The 13,219-nt window shown below is 44.1% G+C and overlaps 1 protein-coding gene across 1 annotated transcript in view; it reads left to right on the top strand.

Annotated features, from left to right (window-relative positions):
• The window catches only part of LOC116320248 (zinc finger protein Aiolos-like), an 85,890-nt gene that overhangs the window by 14,131 nt on the left and 58,540 nt on the right, over positions 1–13,219 (top strand). The window lies entirely within an intron of this gene.

Here is a 13,219-nt window from a genome sequence, read left to right as displayed (position 1 = left end):
AAAAATTAGTGTGTAAATAAAAACAGATTGCAATGGTTTGCTTATCTCATAAACCTGAACAAAGACGCTCTGGGTGTAGGTCAAATGTTGACTGGATGAAAAGTTGCCTTAGAAACAAGAGCAGAGTTCACTGAAGACAAATAAGTGGGGGGGGGAAGCATGAAATATCAAAACAAGCCCATGAGAAGCACAATGAGTGGACATGTTTTATTGTTTTTAACACGGCTTCAGTTCACTACAAAGCCGTTCTTTGGATGTTGCTCAATCATGGTTCCTTTCATTTTTCTACTAAAACAAACCTTGAGATAGCCCTGTGTTTAAAACTCTGTTTGTAGAATTAAAGCTGTGAACATGTTGTGGTCTGTCCTTTGTAAAAACAAAATATATAATAATATATACAGATAGATATAGAAGCCTGGGGGTCTTGTACGTGAGTGATGGGAGAAGGGAGCCGGAGATCGACAGACGGATTGGTGCTGCGGCCGCAGTGATGCGGACGCTGACCGGTCCGTCGTGGTGAAGAGGGAGCGTGGTCGATCTACGTCCCTACCCTCACCTATGGCCACGAGCTGTCGGTAGTGACCGAAAGAACGAGATTGCGGATACAAGCGGCGGAAATGAGCTTCCTCCGAAGGGTGGCTGGCCTCTCCCTTAGAGATAGGGTGAGAGGTTCAGCCATCCGGGAGGGGCTCAGAGTAGAGCCGCTGCTCCTCCACATAGAACGGAGCCAGCTGAGGTGGTTCGGGCATCTGACAAGGATGCCTCCTGGGCGCCTCCTGGGTGAGGTGTTCCGGGCATGTCCCACCGGGAGGAGGCCCCGGGGCAGACCCAGGACACGCTGGAGAGATTATATCTCTCTGCTGGCCTGGGAACGCCTTGGTGTTCCCCCGGATAAGCTGGAGGAGGTGGCTGGGGAGAGGGAGGTCTGGGCTTCTCTGCTTAGGCTGTTGCCCCCCCGACCCGGCCCCGGATAAAGCGGAAGAAGATGGATGGATGGATGGATGGATGGATGGAGATATAGAAGTATAGAGAAGTAACTTCTACATTGCATTTCATTCAGAGAAATAAGTATTTGATACCCTAAAACCCAGCCAGAAGTGTGGATCCTACAGATTGTGTGTGCATGTGTCCATGTGGCCCACAGAAATCAATCAATCCATCAGTCAATTACAGATACTCCTGATCTCAACTCCATTTCAACCTCTCTGCCACCATGGGCAAAACCAAAGAGCCGTCAAGAGAAGGTGACAGCAGTGCGTGATTATTCAGAAATGGAAGAAATGTAAAATGACCCTCCTACCCCCCTGGTGGGGTGGCTGTAGCTCAGCAGGTGGAGATCCATTGCTTCAGTCTTTGGACAAGATACTGAACCCCATGTTCCTCTGAAGCACTGATTGGAGTCTGAATGTGTAGATGGATAGAAAGCACTTATGTGTAGAAAAGAGTGCTCAAGTAGAGCAGAAAAGTGCTATACAAGAACAGTCAATTTATCATTTACCCTCAGGTGCCCTCCGTCTGGGGGCCCACGCAATATCTCGCCTCTTTGCGTGACGATGATTCTGAGAAAGGTGGTGGATCAACCCAAAACTACATATAGGAGCTTATTAATCATCTGAGGGCAGGTGGGAACACAGTTACCCAGAACAGCACTGATAAGACGCCAGACAGCACCAAAATCTTGAAATCCCCCTGCTCAAGAAGGCACAGGTACAGACCTGTCTTAAGTTTGTCTGTGAACATCTAAATGACACAGAGAAGCCTTGGTTGAAAGTGCTGTGGTCAGATGAAACTCAAATCATGCAGACAGTGAAGAAACCTAAAAGGTTTAGAGAATGTCTTTAAGGAGGAGTGGCCCAGAATCTCTCCTGAGATCTCACCTTTGCTGCCACTGTGTTTGCCAGCAAGGATTTCATGCTTTGTTTGGGTTGGATCAAATACTTACTTCACTCAATGACATGTGAATCAAGTTATAACTTGTATGTACTGTTTTTTTCTGGATTTTTGGACAATATTCTGTGTCTCTCTATTAAAATGAAAGTGCTATAAAAGAATTAGAGATGGTCCATTTATTTGTAAGTGAGCAAATTTACAAATTCAGCAGATGTTCAACTAATTATTTCTGCCACTGTACATCACCAACAGTGTGTACAACAGTGTGATGGTGAAAAATGCTGATTGGGTGAAAGAAAGGGAGCTATAAAGAGTTCATAAACAAAAGATATCTATATCTGTCTGTGGTCGGAAAAATCATTACAACCATACAATCAACTTGTCATCACCTTACTTTGAAATGGTTACTTTAAAAGCTGGAACCACCAGGTCTGACACCTCTGACAATCAGGTGCATCAAGATGGCAATAAAGCGCAGACACAGCTGCTCTAAGACTGAATCAGTCAGTCAGTTTCAACTGTGCAAAAACACCAAGCATCTGCCTGAACACCTGCTGAGAGGAGAGAGACCACAGCAACAACCAACATATACACAAATAACACACACACAGACACACACACACACCCAACAAGGAGACAGAAATGGACACCGTACACAGAAATGGACACCGTACACACACTCACACTCCCCATACACACTTTATATTTAGGCCCCAGACCCAGGAGATGGTCCTCTTCACTCTGGGATGAGGCAAGCCGACCAGCTCAGTCCCCACAGCAGCAGAAGAGTCCACCATCCCAGACCCTAAACGGACAACAAGCTCCTCTTCCCAACCTTCAGCCCCAGACGGCAAACAAGGAACAGGGTTGTGAAAAGACCCCATGCCTCACTCCGCCTGCTCATATTTGGTGTTCGTGCATGGTGTTCTAAAGTGCATTTAAAAAGGGGGGCATGGCACAGACAACCCTCTGCCAGATAACAGCTAGTGTCAGCACGACCCCTCCACAGAACCCTCAATGTCTACATGCAAATTTAAAATTGAGAAGTGTAGCGAGGTGAGGTGGGGCTGAATGAACAGACCCCCCTCTAGACGCCATTCAGTGTGCCCACCCACAAGGGGTGTACAGTGGGATGCAAAAGTTTGGGCAACCTTGTTAATAGTCATTATTTTCCTGTAGAAATCGTTGGTTGTTACAATAAAAAATGTCAGTTAAATATATCATATAGGAGACACACACAGTGATATTTGAGAAGTGAAATGAAGTTCATTGGATTTACAGAAAGTGTGCAATAATTGTTTAAACAAAATCCGGCAGGTGCATAAATTTGGGCACTGTTGTCATTTTATTGATTCCAAAACCTTTAGAACTAATTATTGGAACTCAAATTGGCTTGGTAAGCTCAGTGACCCCTGACCCTACATACACAGGTGAATCCAATAATGAGGAAGAGTATTTAAGGGGGTCAATTGTAAGTTTCCCTCCTCTTTTAATTTTCTCTGAAGAGTAGCAACATGGGGGTCTCAAATCAACTCTCAAATGACCTGAAGACAAAGATTGTTCACCATCATGGTTTAGGGGAAGGATACAGAAAGCTGTCTCAGAGATTTAAGCTGTCCATTTCCACAGTTAGGAACATATTGAGAAAATGGAAGACCACAGACTCAGTTCAAGTTAAGGCTCGAAGCGGCAGACCAAGAAAAATCTCGGATAGACAGAAGCGACGAATGGTGAGAACAGTCAGAGTCAACTCACAGACCAGCACCAAAGACCTACAACATCATCTTGCAGCAGATTCATTGCATCGTTCAACCATTCGGTGCACTTTACACAAGGAGATGCTGTATGTGAGAGTGATGCAGAGGAAGCCTTTTCTCCACCCACAGCACAAACAGAGCCACTTGAGGTTTGCTAAAGCACATTTGGACAAGCCAGCTTCATTCTGGAATAAGGTGCTGTGGACTGATGAAACTAAAATTGAGTTATTTGGGCATAACAAGGGGCGTTATGCATGGAGGAAAAAGAACACAACATTCCAAGAAAAACACCTGCTACCTACAGTAAATATGGTGGCGGTTCCATCATGCTGTGGGGCTGTGTGGCCAGTGCAGGGACTGGGAATCAAAGTTGAGGGACACATGGATTCCAGTCAGTATCAGCAGATTCTGGAGACCAATGTCCAGGAATCAGTGACAAAGCTGAAGCTGCACCGGGGCTGGATCTTTCAACAAGACAACGACCCGAAACACTGCTCAAAATCCACTAAGGCATTCATGCAGAGGAACAAGTACAACGTTCTGGAACGGCCATCTCAGTCCCAGACCTGAATATTATTGAAAATCTGTGGTGTGAGTTAAAGAGAGCTGTCCATGCTCGGAGGCCATCAAACCTGAATGAACTAGAGATGTTTTGTAAAGAGGAATGGTCCAAAATACCTTCAACCACAATCCAGACTCTCATTGGAACCTACAGGAAGCATTTAGAGGCTGTAATTTCTCCAAAAGGCAGATCTACTAAATATTGATTTCATTTCTTTTTTTGTGGTGCCCAAATTTATGCACCTGCCTGATTTTGTTTAAACAATTATTGCACACTTTCTGTAAATCCAATAAACTTCATTTCACTTCTCAAATATCACTGTGTGTGTCTCCTGTATGATATATTTAACTGACATTTTTTATTGTAACAACCAACGATTTCTACAGGAAATAATGACTATTAACAAGGTTAAGATTTGGCATGAGCCCCCGCATCCTCAGGACCTTCTATCGCTGTGCCATTGAGAGCATCCTCACTGGATGCATCACCACCTGGTATGGCAACAGCACCGCTTACAACCACAAAGCTCTCCAGAGAGTGGTGCGGTGCTCTGAACGGATAATTGGAGGTGAGCTTCCCTCCCTCCAAGACATCTACAGGAAACGGTGCCTGAGGAAAGCGGGGAGGATCATCAAGGACACCAGTCACCCCAGCCATAAACTGTTCAGACTACTTCCATCGGGAAGGAGGTTCTGCAGCATCCGGTCCCGTACCAGCAGACTGAGAGACAGCTTTTTCCACCAGGCCATCAGACTGCTGAACACGTCATAGACACCTCACCCTCACTACTGGAACTTCAACATTATGCACTCCACACTGTACATTAATGCCACTGTTTTGCACATGTCCAACTACCAACCTCTGTATATTTTATATATTTTGTTTACTCTATTTAATTTGTAAAATATGTATATACACACACACACACACACACACACACACACACACACACACACACACACACACACACACACACGTAGAAAAACATATTTAGTATTGAAGCGAGATCGATCAACTGTAGACCAGACAACAAACGACGGAGGCACCAGAAAAGTGCAATCAAACGATGAGTTTATTGACAACGGAGAACAACCATCAGCATATGGCTTATTTGCTCTGACAAAAATACACTGAGTTCTGGTTTTATAGCATAGAGGATCACACCCCCACATACACGTCAATACAGGTCAAAAATACATTATGTCCAGTCATTGTTTACAGACAAGGGTACATCTTGTACATCTTAATAACTATAAACAGACATATAACTTCTCTTTTTGATAACACCTTCCTTTTAAGGTAATAACTTCAAGCTTCAGGGCCTCTAAGGGCTAATAATGGACCCTCGTCCTCAATCACTAAGTAGACTGAATTGGCGCAGGTCTCAAATAAGAAGCAGAAGACACTTGGGCCTTCGCTCAGGCCTGCTACTAGATTTATGTGTATTGTAAGCATGCATGCAATTAACCTGCTATGTTCTCATCTTCCCTCAACATGTATCACCTGGACACTCTCACCAGTGAAGCTTAAAACCCTCTTGGATAGAACATCAACTCTAAACAAGCACAGTTATGCATTGTGTATAGAATGAACTCAACCTGTGAATAGAATGAATGTGATGACAAACATATTCAATGCAATATGAACCCTGTAAACAATATTACTGATAAAATAATACTGTAGAACATGTTATTAATGCATTTATCATAAGGCAGAGTATATGGCAGCAATAAAAGAATCTCTAAATCCCAACAGTATACACATCCAGTAATGCATATACTCTTATATTGTACATATATTTATTACTTTCAGATTTAGCCATTCTTATATTTTGCTTGTTTTATGTTATTGTATTTTTGCACAACTCTGTTGCTTGTGAAGCTCGCACACAAGAATTTCACTCGCATGTACTGTACCAGTGTACCTGCACATGTGACGTGACAATAAAAGTGATTTGATTTGATTTGATTTGGTTGCCCAAACTTTTGCATCCCACTGTATGTGTTATGACAATGTAGGTAATGAGAGTGTCCAAGGCCCTGCATGTTTGGTGGTGTGATAGAGCGGGAAGCAATTAGGGATGGGGAGGAAAGGCCCAGAGGGCAAAGTGTCCTCATTCCTGGAGCCAGCTCCCCCACTGACTCTAATAGGCACCCCCGTTCCCCAAAATCCACCAAGGGCAGGGGGCTCCAGGCCCATCTAGCCCGGGGTACATGGCTGCAGCACCACCTTGGGGCCAAGCCAAGGAAAGCCTACCCGACCCAACCACAGAGGGAAAACTACACCCGCCTGACATTCAGTGAACTACATAAGGCAATAGACACCCAGGTTGAGTCCATCCTCCACCTCTGGTAGATCCTCCCCGCCTGCAGAGTGGTCTCCTCAAAATTAGAGAGCACCTGCAAAAAGTTAGTAAAAGCCTCCCCGCCAGCAAAAGAGGCCCCCAGTTCCACCAATGCTTCGACCCCCCCCCTTCTCCCCAGCAGCCAAAGCCCCATCCATATCAGGGCTAGGGGTGGGTTTAAAAAATAGATTTCCCAATTTAAATAGATTTTAATTTGAATAGTCCAATATCAATTCATTAAATTCTAAAAGCTGTAACTAGATAGTAAATAGATTCTGCAAAAGGAAACACAAAGCGCTGTTCACCCAACATCTCACAGATTCTAAAACTGCGCGTTTCATCACTCTGACCAAAACTCACACTGAACCAGCAGGAAAGGAAGATGAAACTACACTTCACATTTGAAAAACATCGTCATGAATTTTCTCTTACCGTTTAGCTTCCACCACAATAAAATCCCACTTCCTGCACAGCTCTCTCTCTCAGTGTACTTCAAGACCAGTTTCCCATCAAAAATCTCTGCTTTCTGCATTATTCGCTCGCTTATTACCCACCAGTCTACCGTTGTGTACAGCGCTGTCGGCCGCTGGGGGTTTTTTTTGGGGGGTCCCCAAAAATGATGTCTGACGAGAAAGCCGAATTTCAGTTGTTCAATATTGAAGAAATTTCAGCTTTTACAAATTATGCAAATTGCAAAATGCTTAGCTCAGTCACTAATAAAACCTCTGTAACTTCAGCAGCATCTTCATATGTTGATTCATAGTTTTCTTGAGTTCTCGATCTACTGTAACATATTTTTAAGGGGGTGTAGCAAAACCACGACAGACCCGATGACCACACGTTAATGCTTTTGAGGATTTCACACATTTTATTCTTCTGGTTGCTGTTCACACGCTTGGCTGCAGCTCCACAGCTGCCAACCACATACACCACAACAACTACATCAACTCAGGACCCAGTTCAGTGTTTTACACAGACCACTCCCCGCCACATTACCCCATCGTCCGACTGAGGCTGGGGAGCCATCCGGCCGATGGCCCAGCGACAGGGAGGTGTGAGTTCACCTGGCCGGCCGCGGATCCAGTGACGCCGGTGACGAGGTGGGTCCGGGGGCCGCCCGAGTGAAAAGCAGTGGCGGGGCAGCAGGCGCAGCCATGGCCCGAGGCTCCGTGGCTCGGCAGGCGTCCAGCATGCAGGACCAAACAATGCGCTAGCCTCTGATGGAAGAGAGGCCGGACCGGACAGCCCACTGACCTCAGGCCTGGCAGGACCCCTGCACGCCTCGACCACCATCTCCAGCTTGGCAGGTCCCGCCAGCGCACCAGACCCCGCTGTACTGGGCGGCACCTCCACCTCTGGCTGGTCCGGTCGAGGACATGCTGGTCACTGTGCGGCCCTCCTCCGGGCACCAACCGCTCCCACCCGAGGAGTGGGGATGGGTGCGGCGGCAGACGGCGTCCTGGCTGGTTGCACCCTGGGAGCTGGCACCGGTGCCGGAGCAGTGGACCTCCTGGAGGAGGAGGAGGACCTCCTCCATGCCAACGACGTTGGGGAACCCTGGTGGGAGTGTCGGCTGCCAGATTTTCAATTACCGCCAAATGATGCTAAGTCTGGTCTTGCAGTTCTTTCTGCCAGTGCTGTGACACCGGCCCTGCATTTATTGTGTGGCTGCGAGTTCAACCACCATTCGGGCCAGCGCCTTCCCTGGCTGGCCCAGTTGTGGGTCTGCTGTGCCTCCTCCTGGGATTCGATGCCACTGTAGCATAACCACGACAGACCCGATGACCACACGTTCATGCTTTTGAGAATTTTACACATTTTATTCTTCTGGTTGCTGTTCACACACTTGGCTGCTGTGATGAAGTCTCATAAGTGTCAGCTTTGTTTTTATACCTTGATAGTTTACACCGAGTTTGGAATTAAAGAGTAAAAAATTTGAAATTAAATATTCCACAAGGTTTAGTGAGTTCTTTCCACAGCCACCGAGACAGCTGGTAGCGCAAATCTGAAGGCTAGACCGTCCAATTTCACAGCCTCGCACTTCCGGCCTACCTGGCCTCCTGAGGACCCGGCCCACGTTGACCGCGAAGGCCGGGTCCTCAGGAGGATGCAGCCTATGAATTTGGACACCCCCTATATCTAAGTGTCTCAAATGTCACTCAGCAGTGAGCTGCTAACTAGGAAATAATCCAGACAAGAGTAGGAGTGATGAACGTGAGAAGAAAGTCTACTCTTTACGGTTGGGCTGAAGGGAACGCCATGCGTCGCCAAGTCCGTAATCGCTCATGTACTGATTAATTATATTTGTGGACTGTCAGTTGCACTGAGTTCCTGCTGTATTGAGCATGTCCATTTCTTCATTTAGTTCAAGGCTGAGGTCTCCCCCAAGAACAAGTGAGCAACCTGAGCAGGGTGTTCAGAGAGTGCATCAAAAAAAAAAACATGGAAGAAAAAAGGGTCATCAACATCTGAGCTGTATATACTGACAATACATAACTTTTTGTTACATATAAATTATTTAATTATTAGAAATCTACCCCCTGGATCTATAACTTTGAGTACTGTGAAATGAACATTTTTATGAATTAAAATTGCCACTCCGCTTTGGTTAAAGCAGGCTGAGAACACATTAGGAAACTTGTTTATCTATAGCTGTGACAGGTCTTAAACATCTTTAACCTCTTCTCTTTGGAGCTAGCACACCTTAGTGTACCCATGGTTGTGTGTGTGTGTGTACCTGATGTTGCACGCTGTGTGTGACGCTTGAACAAATGAGAAAAATCACACGTCCATCAAGTGTAAGAAGATGTGGTTCCATAAGAGCGCGATACATAGACCCGAGTGGTGCTTGGTGTTGTCTGATTAAATTATATGAGCATGGATGTGCCATGTCCTGTATGTCTGTGTGCGCTGTGAGGCTTTAGAGGATGTGCTGAAACAGCGTGCGTGTGTGTGTGTGTGTGTGTGTGTGTGATCATGCAGTGCAGACGTGTAAAGATCGAGGGTGCAGAAGCAGACACAAGAAAGAAAAGTTAATCGAGAAGGGGTTGGGGGTGAGAGGGAGTTACAAAGTAATGTAAGTATTTTTGACAATGCACAATTACAACTTGCTATCTGTAGCACTTTTACACGACCGTGGTACATCTGTGTGCGTGCTTAAGGCAGTGGTTCCCAACTGGTGAGCTGTACAATATATTTTTGCACTGTACAACTACAGAAAAAAATATTAATGAGTATATTATTTTGGTGGCTCATGCACACTTGGTGACTAGCAAGCTAAAAAAAAAAAAAAAGGTGCGTGAAATCCAATAATTTCTTCTAAATGAAAACTCAAAGCTCACTTAAAGAGATGATTGACTCAGAACCAGAGAGAAGACAACAGCTCGGTTGTGTCAGAGCATGTGATGGGGTTTGGAGGAAAGTTTAATGATGGTGGAGTGGTAACACATTTGAAAAAATGATTTCAAATATGAGTGGTCTGCAGATGGGCTGCCTATAGTGCTTTTCTGTGATAATACAATCTGAAGAAGCACTGATGACATATCAGACAGTATACAGATGATTTGGTGCAGATATGAGTACAGATGTGCCCTGAAATCTTGGCTCCTGGTTTGGTGCATCTATCTATCGAGCTATCGATCTGAAAAAAGTTAAAATTGCGTTAATAAATAATATGTACACTATAAATGTAAGAAAAACGGCTGCATGAAGGTATAATACAAAAATCTGTTTGGGATCTGATGCTTGACGAGTGTGTTCATCTCACAGAATGAAGATTTATTATACAGCTGGACTGACCGTGATGGAGAGCAGTTTGTTCAGTGATGTCTGACTCTCATGGAGTCAGATGCCTCCAAATCCTGCTCAGTGATGCTTCCAGCCTCACTGATTAGTTTGTTGGTCCTGCTGGCATTTCTGGCACTATCGCTACCACAGACTAGCAGAAGATCTCCAACATCTTGCTGCACACATTAAAGGATCTGAGCTTCCTTACAAAGTGGAGTCTGCTCATCCCTTTTTTGTACACAGCATCACTGTTGCTCCTGTTAATGGGCGTAGTCGCAGTGTTTTTTATCCAGAACTCAACCAGCATCTTTTTTGTCTTGCTGACATTCAGAAGGAGGTGATTTCTTCTGGGCCGCTCCATAATGTTCCTGTACTCCAACTCCTGCCCACCCTTATTACACCTAACCACTGCAGTGTCATCATTCCTTATTAAAGGAAGTGCTCTGTGTATTAATGGGTTAATGTGCCTTCAAGCTGTCTGTAAAGAGTGTTATAAAAATGCTGATTAATTTCTTGATCTTCGTGTTCCCAAAACTCGTTGAGCATTATTTATATATTTACCTCCACATCATTCTGATTTGATAACTTGTTATAAATCCTTTGCAGCACTGTGCTTTTGACTGTCTTAAAGGCACAGCTTTACTCACCGTTTAGTTCATCTCCGGCTCAAATGACTAAAAGAGAGCTTTCAGTTTTTGTAGTAGGTAAATCTACCTAGGAATGATTATTAACGCCTGTGTGTGGTTTCTGGATCACTCAGTGTCTCTCACCTTGTCCCCTTTCACTAATGTGTGACTGTTGGTTGTTTGGCATTCTGCCGCTTCTGTCCAGATGTACTAAGACTCCTCCCCCTTCATATAGCTCGGCGTGGTTGACGTTGCAGGATGGGAATTACAGTAAAAACACCCACAAGTCTCCAAAGCCCAAGTACCCCACAGTATTTCTCTTATGTTCAACATATAATATATAATTCAGTCTGAAAATGTTTGCTGTTTCAGTATTGCATTATTGTGTTAATTAATCATTAAAACAGTAATGACCAAAGTGATCCTAGTTGTGATTTGTGCTGTAATCAAACAGATTTTCTAGTTTAATTCACTGTTATTATCATAGTGTGATGTCCAAAAGTGACTGACAGAATAACATTTGTTTGTTTTCCAGCTTCAGTTTAATTTTCTTTATTGGCAACAAAGAATGAATTCCACCCCGCCCCCCCTTCTTATTACAGGACTTGGTTTAGTCCAGGTGGCTGATGCTGAACACTAGAGACGGTGTGATGGCTCCGTTAAAACTGAAGTGTGCATTTCAGAAAAGCAAAGTGAGATGGGTGGAAATTAAAGTCATAGCGACATCCACATGAAAGAAACCGAATAGAAATAGAATACAATGCAGTAGAATAAAGCTTTATTATCCCACGAATGAGAAATCTGGGTGTTACACAGCACTTATAGCAAAAAAAATATTTACATAAGCAACCGAAAATAGTATATACAGATGTATGAAATGTTCAGAGATATGTATACAAATGGGGGGGGGGGGGTTGAATGATCCTGGTGAAATATACAGTGTACAAACAAGCTGCAAATGAGTAGCAGCAATTAAAGAACATATGATATCTCAAGTAAACCGGCGATGAGTAAGATATCAGTGTTAAACTGTGTTATAGAGTCTGACAGCTGCTGTAAGAATGACCTGCGGTAGCGCTCCTTCCTACACTGTGGGTGTAAAAGTCTACTGCTGAATGAGCTGCTCAGTGCTCGTACAGTCTCATGCAGGGGGTGGGAGGTGTTGTCCAGGATGGATGTTAGCTTATCCTCCTCCCCAACCTGCTCGACCTGCTTGACTTTCCTTGGAGTAGTGAGCTTACTTCATTTCTAACAGAAAATCATGTGTTTTTGTTCTTTCGGCTAACATGTAATCGGCGCAGGCAGACTCTTTGTACTTTACCTGCTGACCTGTGGCTCAGGCGCAGCTGTCCCACTCCCATCTCCTTATACCCCTGACACTGAACCAGCCCCACTGATATCTGAAGAAACAGGTGAGGTATTTCACGTCAAGAAGTTTTTTTTCAACTGCAGGAGGCCCCTTGGGAAATAATATTTGCATTCTACAGACTATTTAAATAGAATATTTTTGGAGAAGTGTGTGCTACTCTGCATGTATTTTCCACACTGCCTTATGACTGTTGCAGGTGGTGAGAGCTTTCAGTAAGCTGAAACCAATTAAAACCTATTCGAGTTCCACCAGTTCTCAGGAGAGACGTATTTTTGTTCACTATACTTGTTTGAAAATTGATGTTTAAGCAGTAAAAATTTCTTTTACCCAATTTTATAGATGAGAATTGAAATTCACTTCCATCCAAAAAGTTAATGTATAATTTATATGTATTTGGCTTAAGTTACCAATCAGTGAAAAAAGTAAAATTTAAAATTTAATTTATTAATTATCATTAAAAAATATGAAAATGTCAAATATGGTTTGCACATATCTCATCAATCTTGCCCGAAATAAAAATGTGTTATATGTTGCCGTGGTTTCCAATGTTAAAGGGGTGGGGCCCAAAAGTTATTTCCACGGGGCCCCAAATCCCTAGTGGCACCCCTGGTGGCATCACGCACTAAACCATGCTAACACATGTTAGAGCCACCTAACTCGCTAATGGATGAAAATCTGTGTAAACCACAAACACATTGTAATCACACTCAGTGTCATGGATTTTGATTTCTTCGTCTCGTTACGGAGTCTTTAATTCCCATTTATACTTCATGGTTATTCCCATGATGAGTTTCGGTTATGTGATGTTTTGATTCATGTCTTGGTTTTTATTATTAGTTATAGTAGTTTTAGTTCCCTCAGTATTTGCCACTATGTTCCTCCTTT

The sequence above is a fragment of the Oreochromis aureus genome, linkage group 6, assembly GCF_013358895.1.
Source record: "Oreochromis aureus strain Israel breed Guangdong linkage group 6, ZZ_aureus, whole genome shotgun sequence".
NCBI lineage: Eukaryota > Metazoa > Chordata > Actinopteri > Cichliformes > Cichlidae > Oreochromis > Oreochromis aureus.
This window is presented reverse-complemented; position numbering and strand designations above follow the sequence as displayed.